The sequence below is a fragment of the Ovis canadensis genome, chromosome 26, assembly GCF_042477335.2.
Source record: "Ovis canadensis isolate MfBH-ARS-UI-01 breed Bighorn chromosome 26, ARS-UI_OviCan_v2, whole genome shotgun sequence".
Taxonomy (NCBI): domain Eukaryota; kingdom Metazoa; phylum Chordata; class Mammalia; order Artiodactyla; family Bovidae; genus Ovis; species Ovis canadensis.
In genome coordinates, this window is record NC_091270.1 from 39,362,228 (window position 1) to 39,386,981 (window position 24,754).

General features: G+C 45.6%; 1 long non-coding RNA gene across 1 annotated transcript in view; it reads left to right on the forward strand.

Moving 5' to 3' along the window:
- Positions 1 to 1,964: 1,964 nt before the first annotated feature.
- The window catches only part of LOC138431015 (uncharacterized), a 58,670-nt gene continuing 35,880 nt past the window's right edge, over positions 1,965 to 24,754 (forward strand). The window contains exons 1-2 of the long non-coding RNA XR_011253497.1: positions 1,965 to 2,045; positions 4,621 to 4,715. This is a non-coding gene — a long non-coding RNA (uncharacterized lncRNA). The remainder of the gene's footprint in view (positions 2,046 to 4,620; positions 4,716 to 24,754) is intronic.

Here is a 24,754-nt window from a genome sequence, read left to right on the forward strand (position 1 = left end):
TTCATGTGTCACATAAGTTTTGTCCAAGTATGAGTTACACTGCAGTTGGTCTTGAGTTCAGTCTTAGTGAGTGAGCAATATATATTAAAATAATGTCTCTGTAAATAGAAATACAAAACATAAGGTTAATGTATTGATCTGTTAACAAAAATGTGGCCAGAGGCTTGCAGGAACTTCACCCTGTATTTCCCTTAGGGGCAGTGGCTCAGTATTGCTGATTGAGTATTCCTGGTGACTTTACAGAACATAAGGGCCACAAATACCGAGAATCCATTCCATTCAACTCTGCATTTGCAATGTGAAAGCAGCCACAGACAATATGCAAGCAGTGAACGCTCTGCATTCCAATAAAATCTCACTTATGGGCAGGGAAAAATATTCTTCTTTTTTGATTATTTCCCCCAAAACTATTAAAAAAAAAGTGAAAAAACCAGTTTTAACTGGCTAGATGTACGAAAACTGGTGACAGGCTGGAGTGGCCAATAGTCCATAGGCTGCTAACTCCTGTGTTATTTCTTTTCCACAAATCCCCCTGCTTTGGAGCCAGCTCATGGTAGGTTAGAGAGACCCACATCTCCTGCCCCCCAGCAAGTCTCTACCATCCCAGGGCCATCACGCTGATGGAGTCCAAAGACTCCTGGAGTCCAAGGAGACAGTTCTGAAGCTGGACTTGAGATGCAGGGTTTGAAAGCTGGTCCTATTGCTTCCCAGCTGTTTTACTGGAGGCAGCTTCCCTGGGCCCATATATGGGGCAGCGAGGATCATGGTCATGTCTCCTAGGCCTGCAGTGCAGGTTGAACTGCACCCAGGGGGGTCTGGAGATGAGATTCCTTTATCATCTCCACCACACCCACCCAGACCAGTTAGGCAGCTTGACCTTCACCCTTGAGGTTCCTTGGACATTCATCACCCAAGCGTCACAAAGGGAGCAAGAGGATGTGGACAAACCTCATTCCTTCCTACCCTGCTCACCATTTTTAGGGGTCTCGGAGACCATGCCACACAACCAATAAAGCAACAGAAAGGTATTAATATTTCCCTAAAATCTGCAGACCCCATTTCTACCACTTCCCAACTCATCATTTTAGGTGCCCCCCAGGTTGCCACAGCCGGGCTTAGGCTCAAGTGCTGGTGAGAAACCTCTCAAATGTCAGTGCTTACAAAAGAGGGAAGAAAATAGAAAATCGCTTATTTTCCTGATTTAAAAGATAACAGCGCTTTGCTCTTTCCTTTTGTGTAAGGTCAGATGGGGACCATTCTTTGAAAGTGGCTCCAGAAGACCTTCTCAGATATACATGTATACATGTATTTAGCAATTTATGTTTTTCACCCAAAATGGATCACTTTCAGTAATAATAATATCATGATGATTACTATTTTAACAAACAATGTTTCATTTCCTTATCTGTAAAAATGAAGTAATGATTCAGATCCTAGCCTGACATTTGTAGTATTTGGCAAGCTGCACAGGAAGGTTGTTATGGTTGGGTTACATCTAAGTAAATGTTGATTTTAAAATACCATTTGGGTTGACTTTACAAGCGATGGGTGACAAATTAAGTCAGCATTTTTATCGCAAGGAACTCACGGCGCTTTACAGATAAGGTCTCATTGATGCTTGCAGAGTGGAAAAGCATCATTCATGGAACCACAGCCCCAGACCTTAGAGCATCCGGAAGGGCCCTTAGGGAGCCTCACCAAGTTGTGAGTCTAAGAACTAGGAAGCCAAGACTCAAGATTGGAGACCTTTCACGTCTTGGATCCAGGAAGGAGAAGGAGGTGCCTGCGTCTGGAGCGTCCAAGGTTCCCAGGACTTGGACACCTGGAGCTGCGCAGAGGAGGGGGAGGGGGACGGGGAGGGGAGGCGGGGGAGGGGGCGAGGGAGGCCGAGGAGCCGCCCCTCCCTCCGCCCGGGCTGCGGGGGCGGGGCCAGGCAGGGGCACGTGTCCGTCCCGGGCGGCTGGGGGCGCGGCGAGCGCGCAGTCACGTAGCCGCCAGCCAGCCAGCCCCCGCCGCGCCAGCCCCTGACAGAGAGGACTCCGAAGGTCAGCGTTTTCAGATATGGGTGTGATGCAGGAAGGAAAACGCCTCCTTTTCCTTCCCTTCGCCGCATCTTCCCAGAAATGGACGAAAAATGGGGATCTGGCACGTTCGTGTACTTGCTATACTTTTCAGAAGCAAAGCAATGCCCTAGAATGAGCAGGTGGCTGCAAGAGCACGAGTTTCTCCGGTTTGGCAGATAACGAAACTTGTTTGGCCCGAAAGGGACCAGCCCAGTCCCCCTGCCCCACTCCCTGACTTCCTTTCCCACCCCCACCGTTCCCTGGTCCTTGCCCCCCTCCCCCCGCCGCGTTCCCTGCCCTCGTCTCATTCCGGCCTGTTGCACTGTATTTATCTGGTGGTTTAGGACTGTAAACAGTGCTTTTAAAACGCCAGAGTTGGGTAGAGCTAACCCCACCTTGGCCACCAAATGAGGGTGTGGGTCTTTTCGCGAGTTGCTTTACGTCTTGGGCAGCAGCGAGTGCAGCAGCGCCGATCACAGGTGCGCCCCAGGATGCGGGATTTGTTAGTTAACACGCGCGGAAGGCCGCTCTGCTCTCGGGCCGAGCCTTGATACGGCTCTAGCCCTGCTTAGAGCCCAGGTTTGGTTTCTGCACCCCACTGCTGCCAGAGCTGACCAAGAACACCTGCACAGTCTTACCCCACCTCACCGCCCCTCCGCCCCCAAGCCTGGCCTGCCCTCCTGTGTCAAAGGAAATGATTGATTCTCCTTGGACTTGGTGTTTCTTTTAAGGCCACAGGTTTCATTACCGGCCGACATGATTTTCAAAATCCTGGTGGGCGGGACTGGAGCCTTCAGGAGAAGGACTCATCAGAAGCATGATATGTAAATCAGTGGAGGCTTGAACACCACTTTCCATCCTGCCTGCTTGCCGTCGGCCAGTGGCCTGGCAGGTGTGAGGCTCTGGGACTGCGCCGGGGACAGTTTGAAAGCCTCTGCCCTATAGGTTAAGGGCTCTTGAGTGTGCGCCTCTCCAGACCTTCTGCAGCCTGCCTTCAACCGGTCCCTGTCTCCACCCTCACCCCCACGGTCCTGACACATCGCAGTGTGATGCCCTTCTCTCTGCTCCAGAGTTGCTTTCTCCCTCACTCCTTGGAGACCTGTTAGTGCTTTGCATGCTTCAGATGTAGCAGCCGTCACCCTGTGATAGGAGGTCACGAGTCCTGAAAACAGGAACTGTGCCTTGTTTTTGCAGCGTTTAACTCGTGTTTGGAGAACACTTGAGTCCTCCATTTTGGGAATAGAGTTCAAACTGCTGAAGCTGACACCCTAGAGAAGGGGAGATGCAAAAAGCAAGGCCCTAAAAGATGTGGCCTGTAGAGTGATCAGTAGGGGGAGCAAGAGAGCAGAGGACGGAAGAGAAGGTGTGTCTGTGGGGATGGTAGTTTCAACTGCAGGACCCATGGGAGGTCACACTCAGAAGGCGATGGGCATCAGCCTGGAGGTGGGGAAGGAGGGAGCAGTGTGGACTTCAGTGAGGAAACTTCCACGCATTGGGAGGCAGAAAGCATAGACACCTGAGGTGGGAGCAAGGAAGAGGCCAGGAGGCCAATGGGAAGAGAAGAAAAGAGAAGGTGAAAGTGAAGTCGCTCAGTCCTGTTGGACTCTTTGGGACCCCTGTGGACTGTAGCCTACCAGGCTTCATCCATGGGATTTTCCAGGCAAGAGTACTGGAGTGGGCTGCCACTGCCTTCTCCAGGGGATCTTCCCGACCCAGGGATTGAAGCCGGGTCTCCCGCACTGCAGGCAGAGGCTTTACCCGCTGAGCCACCAGGGAAGCCCAAAAGAGAAGGTGGGAGGGGACAAAGGAACAGAGGAGTGAGAGGTGTTACAGGAGCCGCTGAAGGACTGTGGGTGTTCCGGTCAGACCCAGCATTTTGACGGTCCTAACAAAGGACACAAAGGGTGACCCTTCCAGTGCCCATTTCTAGGCCTTGTTAGATTTCCTTTTTTTTTTTTTTTTTGCCCTTGCCTCATGCAGTGATATGTAGGATCTTAGTGCAGGGATCTTAGTTCCCCAACCAGGGATCAAACCTGTGCCCCCTGCAATAGAAGAGTGGTATCTTAACCCCTGGACCACCAGGGAAGTCCCCTTATTAGATCTGTTACCTTTGACAGCATCAACCACTCCCTCTGTTTTGAAACTCTGACTTTTGGCGTTCCTCTTTCTCCTCCTCTTCCCTATTTCCGTGGCCCCTCTTTCGTGGGTGGCTGAGCAGAGCATTCTGCCTCAGCCTTGAGGGTTTCCCCTTGACTCACTGTCCTTTACACGCACGTCCTCATCCAGATGCCACCTAACACGTGAACAAGACGGGGTCCAGCAGCCAGGGAAGGGAGGGGCGGCAGCGTGTACCACGGCCGAGGATCATCTGGCCGCTGCTTTCCTCTCCATTTCCTGCTGGTCCCCCACATGTAACCTTCTCTGGGGTCACCCCAAATATCTCCCATTGTTAGAAATTTTAGATGTAATATGTTAAACTAACTATCGCTGAGAAGCAAATCCACCAAAACTTTTCCTTGGCTTACGGAACCAGTGATCACTCTCAGTTCCGCCTTAGGTTCCCTCACGAGGCTGCCGTCAAGACGTTGGCCAGGGTTGCAGTCACCACTGGGCTGGAGGACCCGCTGCTGAGACGGCTCGTTCACCTGCCTGGTGAGTTGCACTGGCTCTTGGTCAGAGGCCCGGGTGCCTCTTCACTTGGGCCTCTTCACAGGGCTGTTCGAATGGCCCAAACACTGACCTCCCCTAGAGCAGGCAGTCCAGCAGAGCGCGGAGGATGCTGCACTGCTTTTTGTGACCTAGTCTCAGAGTTCGCACACTTGTCTTCTCTGTTGGGCACTCAGAACGGCCCTGATCCAGGAGGTCTGGATCATCGGGTGCCATCTCGGAGGTGCGCTATACCATGGGGTTATCCACTCTCGAAGTCTGAGTGACTCGGACTTGTCCCTCAAGTTGCAGCCCACTGATGCACAAAGTCCCATGGAGAAGCCGCCCCAATTGGTGAGCCTTCTTCCTGGCTTCCGTCAGCCCTTGGGCACCTCTCCCTTTCTCCATGTACCACGCCACACTGAAGCTGGTGGTTTCTTTGTTTCTCTCTTCCCTAGTCTTTGAATTCCTTGAGGGATAAGAGAGCATCTCATGGGGCAACATGGTATCACAGTGTCTAGAACAGTGAGGCATGGCGGAGTCTCAGTACATTTTAGATAAGGAATGAATAAGTGAGTAAGTTACAGTCCCTTTTTCTAATCACAAACACTTATGTAACACTTAATTTATACCACACCCCACTTCAGGCCTCTGTTGATTAGTTTTCATACTGCATTTCCCACCCCAGTCTCACCCTTGACATGGTCCCCCTCTCTTCTGACCCAGCAATTCCATTCTAGGAATTTATTCTAGGGAAATAATTCATGTGAGTCCAAAAAGTAGCTGAACACTGTCCATTGCAGTTTGTTTATGATGTTTGGGTTTTGTAGAAAACCTGAATTTGAAAAAAAAAAAACCTGTAATTTGACTAAATAAGGTATGGAACAATAAAATAGGCTTTACAGAACCACTAAAATAATACCAAAAGTGTTCAATTGATATGAAAAGGTGTTCAGCTATTTTTAAATGAAGTAAAATTACAAAATGTTTTAAATTTTCAACTGTGGTAAAATACTTGTAACAAAATTTATCATCTTAAAAAGTGCACGGTTCAGTAGGGGTAAGTGCATTCACGTTGTTCTGCAGCCAATCTCCAGAACATTTTTTTTTTTAATCTTGCAAAATGAAAACTCCCTACTGTTCAGCAGCATTGCTCCCTCCCTACTTTTCTTTCTGCCCTCAGTCCCTGGCAACAACCATTCTACTTTCTGTCTTTATGAATTTTGATGACTCCAGGTTCCTCGTATAAATGGAATCATTCAGTATTTGTATTTTTGTGACTGCTGATTTCACTAAGCTTTTTGTCCTCAAGGTTCACCCTTGTTATAGCATGTGTCAGAATTTCATTCCTACTCAGGGCTAAAGAATATTCCATTATATCTATGTATTGTGCTTTGTTCATCCATTTGTCTGTTGGTGGGTACTTGTGTTGAGTTTGTGATTTGGCTGTTATGACTAATGAACGTAGGTGTGTGGAGATCTCTTCAAGACTCTGGGTTATAATTCTGTTTTTAGTTTTTTGAGGAACTGCCATACTTCCATCGAAGCTGCGCCATTTTATATTTGTATCAGTTTGCACAAGGGTTCTAATAACACCTTGTTCTTGGAAACACCTGTTATTTCTGTTTTGTTTTTTTTTTTTTGATAACAGTAGCCACCCTAATGGGTGTGAGGTGGTATGTCATTGTGGTTTTTTAAAAAAAATTTTTATAATTGAAAAGTAATTGCTTTATAGTATTGGCTTGATTTCTTGTTCCAGAGAGATTAGCTTGCCTTTTTGGAGGCCTGGGATCTTCTGCTGTGGTTTAGAAGTTGCTCTGTAGGAGTGGCTTCCTATTTTGAGGAGTTTTTAATATATTTGTGGGGAGGCATCTCCCCATCTTCTTCCTTCATCTCCCCATCTTACTCTCTGCCATCTTCCGCCCCCCTCATTGTGGTTTTGATTCACATTGCCCTGACGATTAGTGGTGTTGAGCATCTTTTCAAATGTTTATTGACCATTTGTTTGTCTTCTTTGGGGAAATGTCTATTCAAGCCTTTGCCCATTTTTATTTTGTTTTGTCATTGTTGAGTTGTAGGAGTTCTTTATATATTCTTGATATTAGCCCCTTATCAAGTGCAAGTATTTTATCCCATTCTGTAGTTGCCTTTTCATGCTACTGATTATGTATAAAACATTTTTTAAAGAGAAATGTTTATATAAACATACATGAACCTAGGGGGAAAATGGAAAAAAAACACTAAAAAGTTAGTAGTATGGATTTAATTTTAGCAGTAATAAGTTTAATTTTCTTCTTTATGTTTATTGTTGAAAATTTATGGAATAAATATATTAATTTCATGGAAAATTTTAAATAGATAACATTTTCACACGAATAAAGCATAGGTCATAGGTTTATCTTCTGAAGATCTAACCAAGAAGGTCCAAAATCAAGATAATATTTAGTTTGTTGGGATCCTCCCAACTGGGTACTGAGGCAAGTACTAATGCCAAGTTGCTTACTTTTCTGAATTTCATTTCCTTCTCTTTTTTTAAAAATGCAAGGCTTTTTTTTTTTTTTAAGCACTGGCATTATTTATTTCAAAGAATTTACATTCTATGCATCAATTTAGTGTTCTTAGGAAACTTTAAAAGAAATTTTATTTATTTAATTGGCTGTTCTGGGTCTTAGCTGTGGATACGGGTGTGGGTCCCTGACCAGGGATAGAACCCAGAGCCCCTGCATTGAGAGTGCAGAGTCTCAGCCACCAGACCACCAGGGAAGCCCTATCCTTAGGAAACTTTTTGCAGGACCCACTCTGCTCTCAAAGGCACTTGTTCCTTGTTTCTGTGAGTGGTCATCCCACAGTATGGTATCTGCTTTCCTGTCTAGATCGGGGTGTCCTCAATCTAGACCCCCATGAGCATGGTACTAATAGACTTGTTGAATGACGTTGCCAGATCCGAAAGGCACGTTTCTGCTCCTCAGCCTCCCAGGAGCACTGGACTCGGGAGAGTCAGCTGACTGTTCTTCCTCTTGAAACCGTCTCCTGGTTCTGCTTCTGGGACACCACCCTCTTATTTTCTCTCCGAGGTCTCCGGCCAGTCCTTTCAGTCTTTGCAGGTTCCTCTTTACTGTCTAGCCGAGCTCCTAATGTCTCAGTGCTTTAGTGCTTGGTCCCTTTTCTTCGTTCTCTCTGCTTCCATAACCTCATCTCTTTCCAAAGCTTTGATTCCAGACCATACACCAATTATTTCCAACTAGCCCATCCATCTTTTTGGAGCTCAGTGTATCCAACTGCCTTGTGTTGTCCATTTTCTGTGTGTCCTAGATTCACTCTCTACTCTTGTTGACCCTTCCCTCTGCCCTTGGCACTTTGACCTTTGTGGGCCACGTGGACAGAAAATCTCTCGCTTCCTGTGGGCTTGGCCAGTAGAAGTTTCCAGCAGAAAGTTGAAAGGCAGGAGGAGAGTGAGGTCAATAAATTTAGTCCCCAGCTGCCTGTCTGTGGTTCACATTGGAGTGGATCTCGCTCCTGAGGGCCACGGCTCCTGCCATGAGAGCCTCTCCACCTACCCAGCTCTCTCTCTACCAGTTACTGCCCCATTCACTTGCTCCTTCAGGCCTAGGTGTGGTTACCTGCTTCAGGGTGACCACGTCAGCTCTCTTTGCTTGTCTGAAACTCTGCTTCCTTAGAGTAGGAAATGGCAACCCACTTCAGTTCTTGTCTGGAGAATTCCATGGACAGAGAAGCCTGGTGGGCTACAGTCTGTGGAGTCGCAGAGTTGGACACGACTGAGTGAGCATGGCACACTCTGCTCACACTTTTGTATTAGATTGGCCAAAAAGTTCCTTTGATTTTTAAATAAAAATGAAAGACAGTTTTTCATTTTCACCAAGAATTTTATTGAACAACATAGTCACCTTTTGGTTTTACTATCTTTTGCCATATTTTAGGCAACTTCATAATCCCATCTTCCCAAAACTTTCTTTTTTGAGCAAAGGCCTATTCCAGGTCCCTTTACAGTCTGCCGGAGAATTGAAATCTTTTCCAATAAGATAATGTTATAAAGACCAAAGTAAATGGACATTCGAAAGTGCAGTGTCTGGTGAATGTGGCGGATGAATCAGGACTTCCTCGCCAAGCTGTAACAGTTTTTGTCCGGTCATCAAATATACATGTGGTCTTGCGGTATCCTGGTGGAAGATTATGAGTTTTTATGTTTCTTGAAATAATAAAGCATAATATGCCGAAAATGTTGCTTTTTTCATTTCCAATATTGAAGTGGCTACACGGAAATTCATCAATTTTGATAAATTTTTATTTAATGCATACTGATATGACAGCTGTCACAATACAATCTAACAAAATTGTTTCAAATGAAGTTAAAGACAACTAAGTGCTACTAGAGACATCCTATGGAAAAAAACACAAATGATCCTTTTGGCTTAATCCTTTTATTAAACTCTCCTCACATAACCCTGGTTTCCAGCCGGGATCCTGACACATCTGTATGTATTTGACAGCTTCCTTGGGAATTCTCATAGCCAGTACACACATGACAAGCCCAGAACATACCTTTTGACTTTTCCTGTAATCCCCTCCTCACTTTTTTCGGTCTCTGGGAACGAACATTAACACGCCAAGCCAGGTGCACAAAGCAGGTGCCTGGGAGTCCTGCATGGTCTCTCCCTCTCCTTCACACTCACCCATCTTATCGATCACTAAGTCTGAAAATTGAGCTTCACAAAGCTGGCTTCTTACTGTTTGCTGCTGCTGCTGCTAAGTCACTTCAGTTGTGTCCGACTCTGTGTGACCCCATAGACAGGAGCCCAAGAGGCTCCTCTGTCCCTGGGATTATCCAGGTGAGAATACTGCAGTGGGCTGCCATTTCCTTCTCCAATGCATGCATGCATGCTAAGTTGCTTCAGTCGTGTCCGACTCTGTGCGACCCCTATGAACAGCAGCCCACTAGGCTCCTCTGTCCACTGGATTGTCTAGGCAAGAATACTGGAATGGGTTGCCATTTCCTTCTCCACCAGGTGGCGCTAGTGGTAAAGAATTCACTTGCCAATACAGGAGATTCGATCCCTGGGTTGGGAGGATCCCCTGGAGGAGGGCATGGCAACCCACTCCAGTATTTTGCCTGGGAAATCCCATGGCAGAGCAGCCTGGCAGGTTACAGTCCATAGGGTCTGAAAGAGTTGGACACAACTGAAGTGACTTAGCGTGCCCACATTCAGTATGCACTGTAGAAATGAATTACGTGATGTCTCGGGTTTCAAGAGTCCAGTTCTATTGGCAATAAATCCAAGGTTTTATTCTTGCCTGTAAATTTGTTTCAAATAAATGCCACATGTAAAAGCAACTTAGAAAAAGATGTAATCTACATGCCTGAAGTGCCAGATTCATGATTTAATTATTTGGCCCAGTCAGTGAGCTGAAAGTTCAGAAAACAAAAAACAAAACCTTAAATGAAAGAAAACATTTCTAAAACAAATTGCCTTCCTTGTGTCAAAAGTCCTCCTATGCCTGGAGTCAGACAGGAAACAAATAGACCTGTGTGTTATCAGAACTGAACTAAAGTATTTATCTGTTTCTCCCCATGGAACATCCCTTGAAAGAACGTTGTGTTTGATGTAGGGATTCCAAGCAAGACTTGCCATGGTGCTTAGGGTCTCCTGGGTATTGGTTTCATCTGCTTGAACCTTGAGTTGAAGCAGGCCAAGGAAATCAATACCTTGGATGCTGCGTCTGAGTAGGGGCTCAGGAAAATATATAAAGATGGGGAAAGTATAAAGTGGAGCTTCCTAGGGGGCATGGTGATAAAGAATCTGCCTGCCAGTGCAGGAGATGTAAGAGATACAGGTTCAATCCCTGGGTCAGGAAGGTCCCGTGGAGTAGGAAATGGCAACTCCAGTATTCTTGCCTGGAAAATCCCATGGACAGAGGAGCCTGGCAAGCTATAGTTCATGGGGCTGCAAAGAGCTGTATACAACTGACCACGCACGCTCCAAGTATAAAGTGAGAGGATAGCTGGTCTATTTTCCCAAACAATTATTGAATGCCACGGATGAGGCACTTCTCTAGGGTATTCAGAGTAAATAGATGAAGTTCCTTCCATTCAGGAGATCATCATCTGCCTTGAAAAACATAGGATTTCCCTGGTGGCTCAGATGGTAAAGAGTCTAGCTGCAATACAGGAGACCCATGTTCGATCCCTGGGTCGGGAAGATCCCCTGCAAGAGAGCCTGGCAACCCATTCCAGTATTCTTTCCTGGAGAGTTCCATGGACAGAGGAGCTTGGTGAGCTATAGTTCATGGGGTCACATAGAGTTGGACAGGACTTAAGCACCTGACGCATATACATATATGTATATGTATGTGAAAAGCATAAAGCATTATAGGAACACCAGTTTTCTATGGCGTGGCTGAAGACATCCATTTGTCATCCCCTAAGTGTGAATGTCACGTGTTTGTCAAGTTTCTCCTTCACACTCACGTTCTATATTCTGGGAATTTGGCTGAGGGAAGTTTCTGCTTCCTCAGCAGCAATGGCCAGAATGCTCTGGCTTTAGTAAACAGTGTTAATATATGCACGAAGTGTGCACACGGAAGTTGATTGCAGGTTTTGTGCTCTGACTGTGCAGAGCCAAAGAAAAATAACCGAGCTCTGAATCTCAGCTTTTTAAAATTTAACATTATCAATGCTTACTACCTTCCATCCAGGCCTTGGGTGGAAGGTTACAAAATAGGAGAAAGTGTTAGTTGCTCAACTGTGTCCAACTCTTTGGGACCCCATGAACTATACCTTGCCAGGCTCCCCTGTCCATGGGGATTCTCCAGGCAAGCATACTAGAGTAGGTTGCCATGCCCTCCTCCAGGCGATCTTTCTGACCCGGGGATTGAACCCAGGTCTCCTGCATTGTAGGCAGATTCTTTACCATCTGAGCCACCAGGGAAGCCCTACAAAACAGGATAAATTTTCATCTAAAAATAAATGAGCAGGTATTACATAATGGAAAATCTACATAGGTTAGGATTTCAGCTCCTTTTATTTCTCTTCTCTATGAGCTTAATTATAGTGAAAAACAAAATATTTGAAGAGTTAAGATTTGGGCAAAAAACACAACTTTTGTTTTATTCACTTAATGTTAAAAATGTTCGTGACACGTAGTCGATTGTTGCGCTAGTCTCAGGTGTACAGCAAAATGGTTCATTCATGTGTATGTTGTGTTAGTCACCCAGTCGTGTCTGACTCTTTGCAGCTCCATGGACTGTAGCCTGCCAGGCTCCTCCGTCCATGGAATTTTCCAGGCAAGAATACTGAAGTGGGTTGCCATTGCCTTCTCCAGGGGATCTTCCCAACCCAGGGATCAAACCCAGGTCTCCCACACTGCAGGCAGACTCTTTACCATCGGAGCCACCGGGGGTTCCTGGTGTTTTCTGTGTATGTCTGTGTGTATATCGGAGAAGGCACTGGCACCCCACTCCAGCACTCTTGCCTGGAAAATCCCATGGACGGCGGAGCCTGGTGGGCTGCAGTCCATGGGGTCGCAAAGAGTCGGACACGACTGAGCGACCTCACTTTCACTTTTCACTTTCATGCATTGGAGAAGGAAATTGCAAACCACTCCAGGGTTCTTGCCTGGAGAATCCCAGGGATGGGGGAGCCTGGTGGGCTGCCGTCTATGGGGTCGCACAGAGTCGGACACGACTGAGGCGGCTTAGCAGCAGCATGTGTGTATATGTATTCTTTTTAGTTTCTTTTCCATTATGGGTTATTATAAGATTTGAATGTAGCTTCCTGCACTGTACAGTAAATCCTTGTTATTTATTTTATAATATGTAGCAGTGCATGCGTGCTCAGTCACTCAGTTGTGTCTGAATCTTTGCAACACCACGGACTGCAGCCCTCCAGGCTCTGCTGTCCATGGGATTTCCCAGGCAAGGAAAATAGGTTGCCATTTCCCACTCCAGAGTAACTTTCTGACTTAAGGATCAAACCCACGTCTCCTGTGTTGGCAGATTCTTTACCACTCTGCCACCTGGGAAGCCCATTATGTAGTAGTGTGTATCTGTTAATCCCAAACTCCTAATTTATCCCTCCCCTGTCGCTTTCCCCTTTGGTTACCGTAGTTTTTGTTTGTTTGTTTTTTCAAAATCTTTGAGTTGGCCTCTGTTTTGTAAATAAACTCATTTGTATCATTTTCTTTTTTTACATTCTACATGTAAGTAATATAATATGATATTTGTCTCTCTCTCTCTGACTTCACTTCAGGGGATAATCTCTAGGTCCATCCATGTTGCTGCCAGTGGCATCATTTCGTTCTTTTGTATGGCTGAATATCATTCAGTTGTATGTATGTACCACTTCTTTATCCCTTCCTCTGTCCGTGGACATTTAGCTTACTTCCATGTCTTGGCTGTTGTGAATAGTGCTGCTTTGAACATTGGGGTACATGTAACTTTTCTAGTTAATTTTCACCTTTTCCAGATATATGCCTAGTAGCAGGATCGCCGGATCATATGGTAACTATATTTTTAGTTTCTAATATTGATTTTAAGCAAGAACGTGTCTTTTCTTTCTTTCATATTTGTGTGTTTATTTGGCTGTCTCGGGTCCTAGTTGCAGCACACAAGGGCTTAATTGTCCAACGGCATGTGGTTTCGAATCTCCCCGACCAGGGACCAAATCCTCATTGCCACTTTGGAAGGCGGACTCCCAACCACTGAACCACCAGGGAAATCCCAAGAGTATGTTTTTGATCAGATCTTTGAGTGCAGGTTCTCCCAGGCTTACCACTGACTACTGGTTCAGCCAGGGGTGATGGAGCCAGTGGTTTCTTAGGATTTTCAAGGACTGTAAGGAGATGCTCAAAGTGAGGGATTGAGCAGACACAGTGGGACAGGAAGCAGGCTCCACTTCAAGAGGCTAAGAGGCAAATCAGATGTTTGCAGAACCCAAAGAGCTGGAGGTGTGGATTGAAGGTGAATATAAAGCTAAGAATCTGGGATGAGGTGGGATAAAGTGACCAGCTAGGAACGCACCCTCATCTCCCTAGGTTGCCTTTTCAGGATGTGAATTTGCCGTAAAGTGTAGGGTTTTCAGAAGAATGGATGAAGGGAAAGCAGCTCTTCCAGAACTTGGCTTGTTTTCTCTGTGATCTCCTGCTGGCTTCCCTGACCTTTGGCCACCACCCACGCCGTCATGGCTTCCACCTACCCCCATCCTAATCCAGTCAGTCGGCAGGCAAAGCTGATGACTCATGTTATTACTTAGAGTTCTATCTGGTGGAATAGAACTGGGTTCTGCAGCTGTGAAAACCTACTGGCTCCCTTGTGATACCGACTTGCCTTAACCTTATTAAAGCATGCTGTTTCCCTGCTGTGTTCCCCAGGGCCCCCATGAAAGCTATTGGTGATTCATAGGATTTGGAAATGTGAAAAATGTCCCTGCAACAGACATGTGGGACTAACTTGTTAACGTTTCTACAGCAGTTTGTTTTGGGGAGATAAAATGTAGCCAAGGCACATGTCAGAGGTCAGAAAGGAAACAGGAGAGAAGTGCTGAAGTTGTGATGATTCAGGCAAAAGGATGTTGAAGCCGAGAAATATTAGATGAAGCCTTTCGTGTATCTGATTCTTACCATGCTGGTGATGAGGTCGTGGAGGGCTGCTGAAGTCACTTCAGTTCAGTCGCTCAGTCGCTCTTTGTGACCCATGGACTGCAGCACACCAGGCCTCCCTGTCCATCACCAACTCCTGGAGCTTGCTCATGCTCATGTCCATCGAGTTGGTGATGCCATCCAACCATCTCATCCTCTGTCATCCCCTTTTCCTCCTGCCTTCAATCTTTCTCAGCATCAGGGTCTTTTCTAGTTAGTCAGTGCTTCACATCAGGTGGCCACAGTATTGGAGCTTCAGCTTTAGCATCATTCCTTCCAGTGAATATTCAGGGCTGATTTCCTTTAGGATTGACTGGTTTGATCTCCTTGTAGTCCAAGGAGTTCTCAAGAGTCTTTTCCAGCACCACAATTCAAAAGCAGCAATTCTCCGCTGCTCAGCTTTCTTTATGATCCAAGTCTCACATCCATACATGACTACTAGAAAAACCATAGCTTTGACTATAAGGACCTTGGTTGGCAAAGTAATGTCTCTGCTTTTAAATATGCTGTCTAGGCTGGTCATAGCTTTTCTTCCAAGGAACAAGCGTCTTTTAATTTCATGGCTGCAGTCACCATCTGCAGTGATTTTGGAGCCCCAGGAAATAAAGTCTGTCATTATTTCCATTGTTTCCCCATCTACTTGCCATGAAGTGATGGGACCAGATGCCTTGATCTTCGTTTTTTGAATGTTGAATTTTAAGTCAGTTTTTTCACTCTCATCTTTCACTTTGATCAAGAGGCTCTTTAGTTCCTCTTCACTTTCTGCCATAAGGGTGGTGTCATCTGCATATCTGAGGTTATTGATATTTCTCCCAGCAATCTTGATTCCAGCTTGTGCTTCATCCAGTCTGGCATTTTGCATGATGTACTCTGCATATAAGTTAAATAAGTAGGGTGACAATATATAGCCTTGATGTACCCCTTTCCCAGTTTGGAACCAGTGTGTTGTTCCATGTCCAGTTTTAACTGTTGCTTCTTGACCCGCATACAGGTTTCTCAGGAGGCAAGTAAGGTGTTCTGGTATTCCCATCTCTTTAAGAATTTTCCACAGTGTTTTTGTGATTCACACAGTCAAAGGCTTTAGCATAGTCAATGAAGTAGATGTTTTTCTGGAACTCTCTTGCTTTTTCTATGATCCAACAGATGCTGGCAATTTGATCTCTGGTTCCTCTGCCTTTTTGAAGTCCACCTTGAACATCTGGAAGTTCTCAGTTCACGTACTGTTGAAGCCTGGCTTGGAGAATTTTGAGCATTATTTTGCTAGTGTGTGAGATGAGTGCATTTGTGCAGTAGTTTGAGCATTCTTTGGCATTGCCTTTCTTTGGGATTGGAATGAAACTGACCTTTTCCAGTCCTGTGACCATTGCTGAGTTTTCCAGATTTGCTGGTATATTGACTGCAGCACTTTCACAGCATCATCTTTTAGGATTTGAAATAGCTCAACTAGAATTCCATCACCTCCACTAGCTTTGTTCATAGTGATGCTTCCTAAGGCCTACTTGACTTCGCATTCCACGATGTCTGGCTCTGGGTGAATGATCACACCTTTGTGGTTATCTGGGTCATGAATATCTTTTTTGTATAGTTCTTCTGTGTATTCTTGCCACCTTTTAATATCTTCTGCTTCTGTTAGGTCCATACCATTTCTGTCCTTTATTGTGCCCATCTTTGCATGAAATGCTTCCCTTGTGGCTCAGCTGGTAAAGAATCTGCCTACAATGCGGGAGACCTGGGTTCCATCCCTGGGTTGGGAAGATCCCCTGGAGAAGGGAAAGGCTACCCACTCCAGTATTCTGGCCTGGAGAATTCCATGGACTGTATAGTCCACAGGGTTGCAAAGAGTCAGACACTACTGAGTGACTTTCACTTTCACTTTCTGTTAGGTCCATACCATTTCTGTCCTTTATTGTGCCCATCTTTGCATGAACTGTTCCCTTGGTATCTCTAATTTTCCTGAAGAGATCTCTAGTCTTTCTCATCCTATTGTTTTCCTCTATTTCTTTGCTTTGACTACTTAGGAAGGCATTCTTATCTCTCCTTGCTATTTTTCCGAACTCTGCATTCTGATGGATATATCTTTGTTTTCCTCCTTTGCCTTTCACTTCTCTTCTTTTCTCAGCTATTTGTAAGGCCTCCTCAGACGACCATTGCCTTTTTGCATTTCTTCTTCTTGGGGATGGTTTTGATTCCTGCCTCCTGTACAGTGTTACGAACCTCCATCCATAGTTCTTCAGGCACTCTGTGTACCAAATCTAATCCCTTGAATCTATTTGTCACTTCCACTGTATAATCTTAACGGATGTGATTTAGGTCATACCTGAATGGTTTAGTGGTTTTCCCTACTTTGTTCAATTTAAATCTGAATAAGTCTGAATTGCAAACTCGTTTTGCAATAAGGAGTTCATGATCTGAGCCACAGTCAGCTCCCGGTCTTATTTTTGCTGACTATCAAGTTGGTGTATAAATAGACTTTAAACATTTTAGAGCCAGCCCAGAAGGGGACTGTATGATAAGTGACACCACTGGGAAAGGGGTGGTTACAGCAGAAGTCCTCTGTGGGGAACAGAGATAAGACAAAGACCGCCCTCCTGCTTATCACCACCCCTCCCCCACCAGCCGCCTCTGGGAACAGCAGGCAGAAGCCTGGGTGGCTGAGTAGGGCACATTTTCTGACATCCTTTCCATAAAAGCATCAGCAATCTGCAAAGACTGGGGCTACAGGGAAAGGTCCCTGCTCTACAGAATTTTATGATTTCGTAAGGAGAGGGAGCTCAGCTGGTAAAGAATCCGCCTGCAAGGCAGGAGACCCCAGTTCAATTCCTGGGTCAGGAAGATTCCCTGGAGAAGGGATAGGGTACCCACTCCAGTATTTTGGGGTTTCCCTGGTGGCTCAGATGGTAAAGAATCCACCTGCAATGTGGGAGACCTGCGTCTCACCCCTGGGTTGGGTAGATCCCCTGGAGGTGGGCATGACACCCCTCTCCAGTATTCTTGCCTGGAGGATCCTAGGGACAGAGGAGTCTGGTGGGCTACTGTTTGGTGTGGGGCGGGGGAGGGGGCGGCTCACAAAGAGTCAGATACGAGTGAGCGACTTTCACAAGTAGCGGGAGTCGTTCATGATTTAATGGGTGGAGGGGGTTGCGTGGATGCCCTTGAACGAGCGTTTCTAGCTCAGGGAGGTTTTGCACGTTTCAAGTCCCATAGACATCCTCTGTGTCAAGTGCCGCATCCGCGGAGAGACCCTAGGCCTCGCCAGCGTATGCCTTCTGAAAGACAGGAAGTGGCTAAAGAGAAATGACCAGGGAAAGAGAAAGCACACCTTTGTTGGGGTTACAGTAACTCATGGGAAAAGGGTGAGCCTTGTGGAACATGACAGTAGCTCGTGGAGGAAGGAGCACTCAGAGGAGGAAGGAGCATTCAGAGGAGGAAGGAGCACTCAGTCAGAGGAGGAAGGAGCACTCAGAGGAGGAAGGAGCACTCAGAGGAGGAAGGAGCATTCAGAGGAAGAAGGAGCACTCAGAGGAAGAAGGAGCACTCAGAGGAGGAAGGAGCACTCAGTCAGAGGAGGCGGATTCCAGGGGAAGGAGGTACAAAAAGCTGAGCCACAGGCAAGAAGAGATGCCTCCCAGGACTGAGCAGAAGTGTTCAGTGAAAGAAAACCCCAGAAACTTCCTGAGAGACACAGCCCGCCTTCAGAGGACACGTTCCTTCAGCATGAAGCACAGTGTCATCCTGTTGGGTTAAAGCGCAGGAGAGCCAGCCAAGAAGTAATTCTGGAGAAGCGTTCTCAAGGGTGTGACGTGATTTCCTCCACGCAGTGGAACCTCCAAGCCATTCTTGCCAGTTGGGTGTGATTTCTTTTTCATTTTTGTTTATTTCTGTCTTAGTTTAAGTGCGTAGTGGTTTCGATGGAAAATGTGGCTCTGTAATAACTTGGGAGCAGAAGTGACAGGTTGTGGATGTCACTGTGAGTTGGGTCTGGCAGCCAAGGTATTGGAAGCATCGTATTACAAATAATGCCGGTCCCCTCCTGTCCCCTCCTCCCACCAGCCTCCAGGCAGGCCAGGTGGCGCCTGGTACTTCAGCAGCCCCACATCAGCCCTCAGTGGAGCGGCAGAGAGGGTGGCTTCTTGTCTAAGTTCCAGCGCCCTTCTTAGGTCACTTCTCCCCTGTGCCTTGCTTTCCGCCCCAGAAGACTAAGAGCTGCCCAGTCCTTACCACCCCCTAGCTGGTAAATACCTTTCAAATACCAAGCGGTACCCTCTCCCCTCCTCTTCCCAGTTTTCCAGGAGGTATTCCAGTGCTGCCCCAGGCAGTCTTCTGGGAATGTCCCTTATTCCCATTTCTACCCAGGAATTGCCATGAGTCAGGCTGGATGCACAAACGTGACACCTCTCCTTGGAGCATCTCTTACACACCTGTCTCCCTCCCTTACATCAGTTTCTCTCTTTCTCTCTTTTTTTTTTTCTCACGAGACTTGGAGACTATCTTGTATGATATTTGCAAGTTTATTGTCTCGTCTTTTCCCTTTAAAGTGTAAGGATGATGAGAGCAAGGACTTTGCTAATCTTCTTGATGACTGTATCTTTAGTGCCGAGAACAGTGTTTGGCATGTAATAGGTATGGAATCATTTTTGTTGTTGTTTTTGAAGAAAGAGGATATTATTGTTCAGTCACTCAGTCATGTCCGACTCTTTTTGACCCCATGGACTGCAGCACACCAGGCTCCCCTGTTCTTTACCATCTCCCAGAGTTTGCTCAAACTCTTGTCCATTGAGTCAGTGATGCCATCCAACCTTCTCATCCTCTGTCATCCCCTTCTCCTCCCGCCTTCAATCTTTCCCAGCATCAGGGTCTTTTCCAGTGAGTCATTCTTTGCATCAGGTGGCCAAAGTATTGAAGGCTTCAGCTTCAACATCAGTCCTTTCAATGAATATTCAGGATTGGTTTCCTTTAGGATTGACTGGTTTGACCTCTTTGCACTCCAAGAGACTCTCAAGAGTCTTCTCCAACACCACAATTCAAAAGCATCAATTCTTCGGCGCTCAGCTTTCTTTATGGTCCAGCTCTCACATCCATACATGATTACTGGAGAAACCATAGCTTTCTAGAAACTAGACAGACCTTTCTTGGCAAAGTAATGTCTCTGCTTTTTAATATGCTGTCTAGGTTGGTCATAGCTTTTCTTCTAAGGAGCAAGTGTCTTTTAATTTAATGGCTGCAGTCACCATCTGCAGTGATTTTGGATTCCCCCCAAAATAAAGTCTCTCACTCTTTCCATTGTTCCCCATCTATTTGCCATGAAGTGATGGGACCGGGTGCCATAATCTTCGTTTTTTGAATGTTGAGTTTCAAGTCAGCTTTTTTCACTCTTGTCTTTCACTTTCATCAAGAGGCTCTTTAGTTCCTCTTCACTTTCTGACATAAGGGTGGTGTCATCTGCATTTCAGAGGTTATTGATACTTCTCCCGGCAATATTGAATCCAGCTTGTGCTTCATCCAGTTCGGCATTTCGCATGATGTACTCTGCATATAAGTTAAGTAAGCAAGGTGACAATATACAGAGAGGATATAGTCAGCCCTAAACCAGAGAACTTGGGGAAATAGGGCATTTCGCTGAGTGCAGCCAAAGGAGGACTCAGAGCAGCCAGAGGTCACTGGTCGGGCGAGGAGGGGGATGGAGAGCCCAGGAAAGGGCGTCAGGGTGCGGGGAGGGGGCTAGAGCAGAGGTTATCACAGTGTGGTCCACAGAGCCCCGAGGGCAGCGATCTCTGAGACAGACCCTTTCAGTCTGTAAGGTCAAAACTATTTTCAAAACAGTGTTGTGATGTTGACTCTTTCACTGTGGTGACATTTCCACTGATGTTGCTGAAGCGGGAGAAGGTCCAGCATGAATCAGGGCAGAGGCACCAAACTAGGACCATATGCAGCAAAACAGGTTCCAGCCTCACTGAAGAATGTCCTCAATCTATCAGTGAAAGCTGTTCAGTTTATGAAACCTCAACCTGGAATACATGTCTGTTTCATGTCTGTGTGATCAAATGGGAAATACATATAACATTTCTGCTGAAAAGTGAAATATGTTGGTTTTCTCAGGGAAAAAAAAATTTTATTAATAAATTAAAATTTATTTTAATTTTTCAAAGTTAAAATTAAAAATTTTACTTTAAAGAATGAAAGACAAACGATAGTTATTTAGACTGGGGCATTTCATAGATAATCTGCTGAAAATGAATAAAGTGAGCTTGTCAGGTGAAACGATGAATGACATTCTCAGCTGCCAGGGATAAAATTTTAATTTTGAAGAGAAAATTAGAATTATGGAAAACTTGAGTCCATCACAGGCAGCTCAACAGCTTCCTTATAGAGACTTTTCTGATGAGGTTGTGAAATGAAAGTCGCTCAGTCGTCTCCGACTGTTTGCGGCCCTTTGTGACCTATTCAGTCCACGGAATTCTCCGCGCCAGAATACTGGAGTAGGTAGCCTATCCCTTCTCCAGCAGCTCTTCCCAACCCAGGAATCGAACCAGAGTCTCCTGCATTGCAGGCGGATTCTTTACCAACTGAGCTGTCAGGGAAGCCTTCTGATGAGATTGGTGGTGATATATTAATAATGGGAGTTTTGATGTTGTGTGATAAAATAGATCAGCATTTGGAGTGATCTGTATAGCTCAGTGAGTCAGTATTTTCCAAATGTTAACAAAATCACATGTGGGAACACATGAGAAAACCAACTGTTCAGAGAGCAAAACAGATCAATGGCTTTCATAGAAGAGAGCTTTAGAAGTTCATCGACAAGGCTGCAGATTCCACACTGAAAATTAACTGGAAAGAAATGAGCACTTGACTGTTTTTAGTTGTATCAAAGAATATATACAATTATCTTTCTTTAAAAAGCATGTTAAAGTCCTCTCACACTCGGGGACTGATTTTTTTTCATAAACTTCAACTAGGATATTACAGCAGGCTAAATGTAGAAGCAGAGAAGCTATGAGAACCCAGCTGTTTTATATTAAGCAAGACATTAAAGAGATTTGTAAATGACATCACCCTTCTCACTAAATGTTTTTTTGTTTGGGAAAACCATCATAATTTATGTTAGCGTGTAATGCATTATTATTTTTTTGATAAATAAATATTTTTAAAATGTCTCAGTATTAATGTCTAACATGGTAAATATTGATAACCCTTCTTTTTTTTTTTTTTGAAAAGAAGCTCCTCAGAATCCTCTTTTGTGAGTGCAAGTGGTTAAAAAAAAAAAAAGTGTTAAGGGGATTCTGAGACCAAAATGTTTGGAGAACCCCTGGCCTAGATTAGGCTTAAAAGAACTCAGCAGTGGCTCCAAAGAAAATGAAGCATTTTCTTCTCACTTTTCTCTTTATACCTGCTTATATACCTCCTATGTGTTAGTCGCTCAGTTGTGTCTGACTCTTTGTGATGCCACTGACTGTGGCCCACCAGGTTCCTCTGTCCATGGAATTCTCCAGGCAAGAATACTGGAGTGGGTAGCCATTCCCTTTTCCAGGAGATCTTTCCAACCCAGGGGTCGAACCCAGGGATTGAACCCAGGTTTCCCACACTGCAGGCAGATTCTTTACCATCTAAGGCACCAAGTCCCTTTTCTTTTTAGTTGAGGCCAACTCCACACCAATGGTGTGAATTAGAAAACAACACTGAAGGAAGGAGGCTCGTGTTCACGGATGCTCCTTTGTGTTGTGTGATGGCTGTTCTCACTTCTTTTCAGACCTGTCCTGTGAGGTCGTAGTTATTCAGTCCCATTTTGATAGAAGAAAGAGGCTCAGAGGAGTTAAGTATCTTTCCCAATATCACACAGCCCCTAAGTGGGTGACAGAACCACAGGTCTGCCCAGCATTTCCCACCAAACCACAGTACATCTGATAATTATCAGAAGTGTTTAGGTCCAAAATACTGTCAGGAAATGGCAACCCACTCAGCATTCTTGCTGGGAAAATCCCACGGGCAGAGGAGCCTGAGGGGCTGTAGTCCATGGGGTCACAAAGAGGAGGACGCGAATATGCAACTGAACACACACACACACACACACACAGAGTCACTTGAAATATAAGTATGATTGAGGTAAAATATGCTTTTGATGTATTTGAATGATCTCAGTGACTACCTGGTCGTGCCATCACCCTGGGCTGGCGAAGGCAATAGTATCACAGAATACCAAATTTTCTGTGAAAGTATAAACTAGCTGGATCTTTAAACTTCTTGGAATGCTTCTTCTTCGTACAGAAAAAGGGTTTGTGTGTGTGTGTATGTGTGTGTGGTTTTTCTTTCCCTTCTGTTTCTGCTCTGGAATTCTTTTGTGAGCATGTAACTGATTATTAAATAGGGTCAAACAGCTCCAGTTGGGTTTCCTGTGTGAATGCACAGCACGGATTTCGGCCTTTTGTGTCAAATGTTGTCTGCAGCAGCTGTGCCCGCGGTTGAAGTTTCAGATCACTTCCTTCAATTTCCTGTGTTGTTGGAAGAGTGGATGTGTGTGCATACTGCCCGTGGAGACGGAAGGGTGTCTCTACATGGCTTTCCTTGGATTTTGTGAAACGTTTTCATTCAGACATGCGGAGTGCCACGTGTTTTCCTGGAAAGAGCACTGGCTTAGCACAAATACAGGCCCAGTGCTTGCCTGCTGTGGATTCTCTGTGTAGTTCGGGGCAAATTTTTTAGTTCCCAGGCCCAATTCTGCTTCCTTATAAGGTTCCTTCCCTCTCTGAAATTTTGCAACTCCGAGTCCTTGTAAAAACCTCATTCCCCAGCTCACCACACTCTTTATTCTGAAACATTCATTTTTCTTCTTTCTCATTTTACTTTCCATCTACTGTTCATCCCCTTGCCTTTCCCTTTATTAGCCCAACATTAAGTCCAAGAGTATTTCAGTTCTTCCAGAATGGCTGTCTTTCACTGGCTCCATCATTCAGCTCCCATTGCCTCTAGAATGATATTATGGACGGTCTCCTTCCTCTGAGAAAGAAAACCCCGCAGGGTGTTCACCTACGGTTCAGCTGGTGGTGGATCTGGAGCTTGGACTGTGTCAGGATCCTCCCACCCCGCCGCAGTAGAGCCCAGAGGTGCTGGGCCGGCAGCCACTTCTCCAGCTTTGCTCTACTTTTGTTCAATGTAATTAGATTTAAGCACGAAGGGTGATCATGGCAAATCAAACTCATTCTGCTTTCGCGGCCTAGTATGAACGTTTGAACTAGAACCAGGATGTGATAAGGTCTCTGTACTTCTCAACCTGGGCTGGCCCTTCCTGGCTTTCCCAGATGCGTCAGGAGTGGGTGGAGCGCCATCTAGTGATGGGCTGGGCTGATGCTTTGCTGCCCGATTCTTGCTATGCCTGCCCAAGAAAACCCGTGGGCTGTGAAACACAGGCAAACAGGACCTTAAAATACTGGGGACATTTTGCAGCAGGTCACTGAGTATCCAGGAAGTTCCAGTGTGTTGTTAACCATGCAAATGTGTGTAAGTACAGAATCCCTGGGGCTGTGAGAAGTGAAGATTTGTGGGCATCTTCACTTTCCTGGTGGCTCAGACCGTAAAGGATCTGCCTGCCACGCAGGAGACCCGGGTTCGATCCCTGGCTCGGGAAGATCCCCTGGAGAAGGGAATGGCAACCCACTCCAGTATTCTTGCCTGGAGAATCCCATGGACAGAGGAGCCTGGCGGGGCTGCGGTCCACGTGGTAGCAAAAGAGTCAGACACGGCTGAGCGACTAACGCCTTCCCTTGAGATGAGTCTTGTTCAGGTGTAAACTTTTCAGTGAGGTTTTGCGTTCTTAGTTTGAGGTCCAAGTTTGGGAATTTACACTCCTGTGAAAAACATGGGTAACTGGCTTGATTTTCCTCGGCCTCAGTGTCCCTGTTTCTCACCTGTAAGTAAAAGATCGTTTCTGAAATCCTTCCAGCCCTTTAAGAAATGTCCTCTAACCACAGGCACTGCAATCTTTGTGACTGTACACACTTCGGACCCATTGTTCTTTCCATCTTCCGAGAGAAAGTGTAGCAAGAATACTGATAGTTGTCATTGATGGGGTTCCTCTGCGTCTCTGATACTGTTTTAGGAACTTCACACGCATTTGCCTTTTTAATAGTTAAAAAGATCTCACTGACAGATTCAGTAAGATGAACATTATTATGCTCATACCACAGTCAAGGAATCTAAGGCTCCCGCTGCCTGTTCTCTGTGCCAACAAATGGGTAAAGAAGATACAGAGAAACAAGTGGGAAAATACACTGTTGTCCTTATAATTCATCATAACACCGCTCACAGGGTTCCCGCAACACCAAGTGTATTCAGGCCTCATCAGAAGAGGAGATATTTATCTTTCACATACTCATAAAGCTTCTATCACAAAGTGATTGTTGGAGA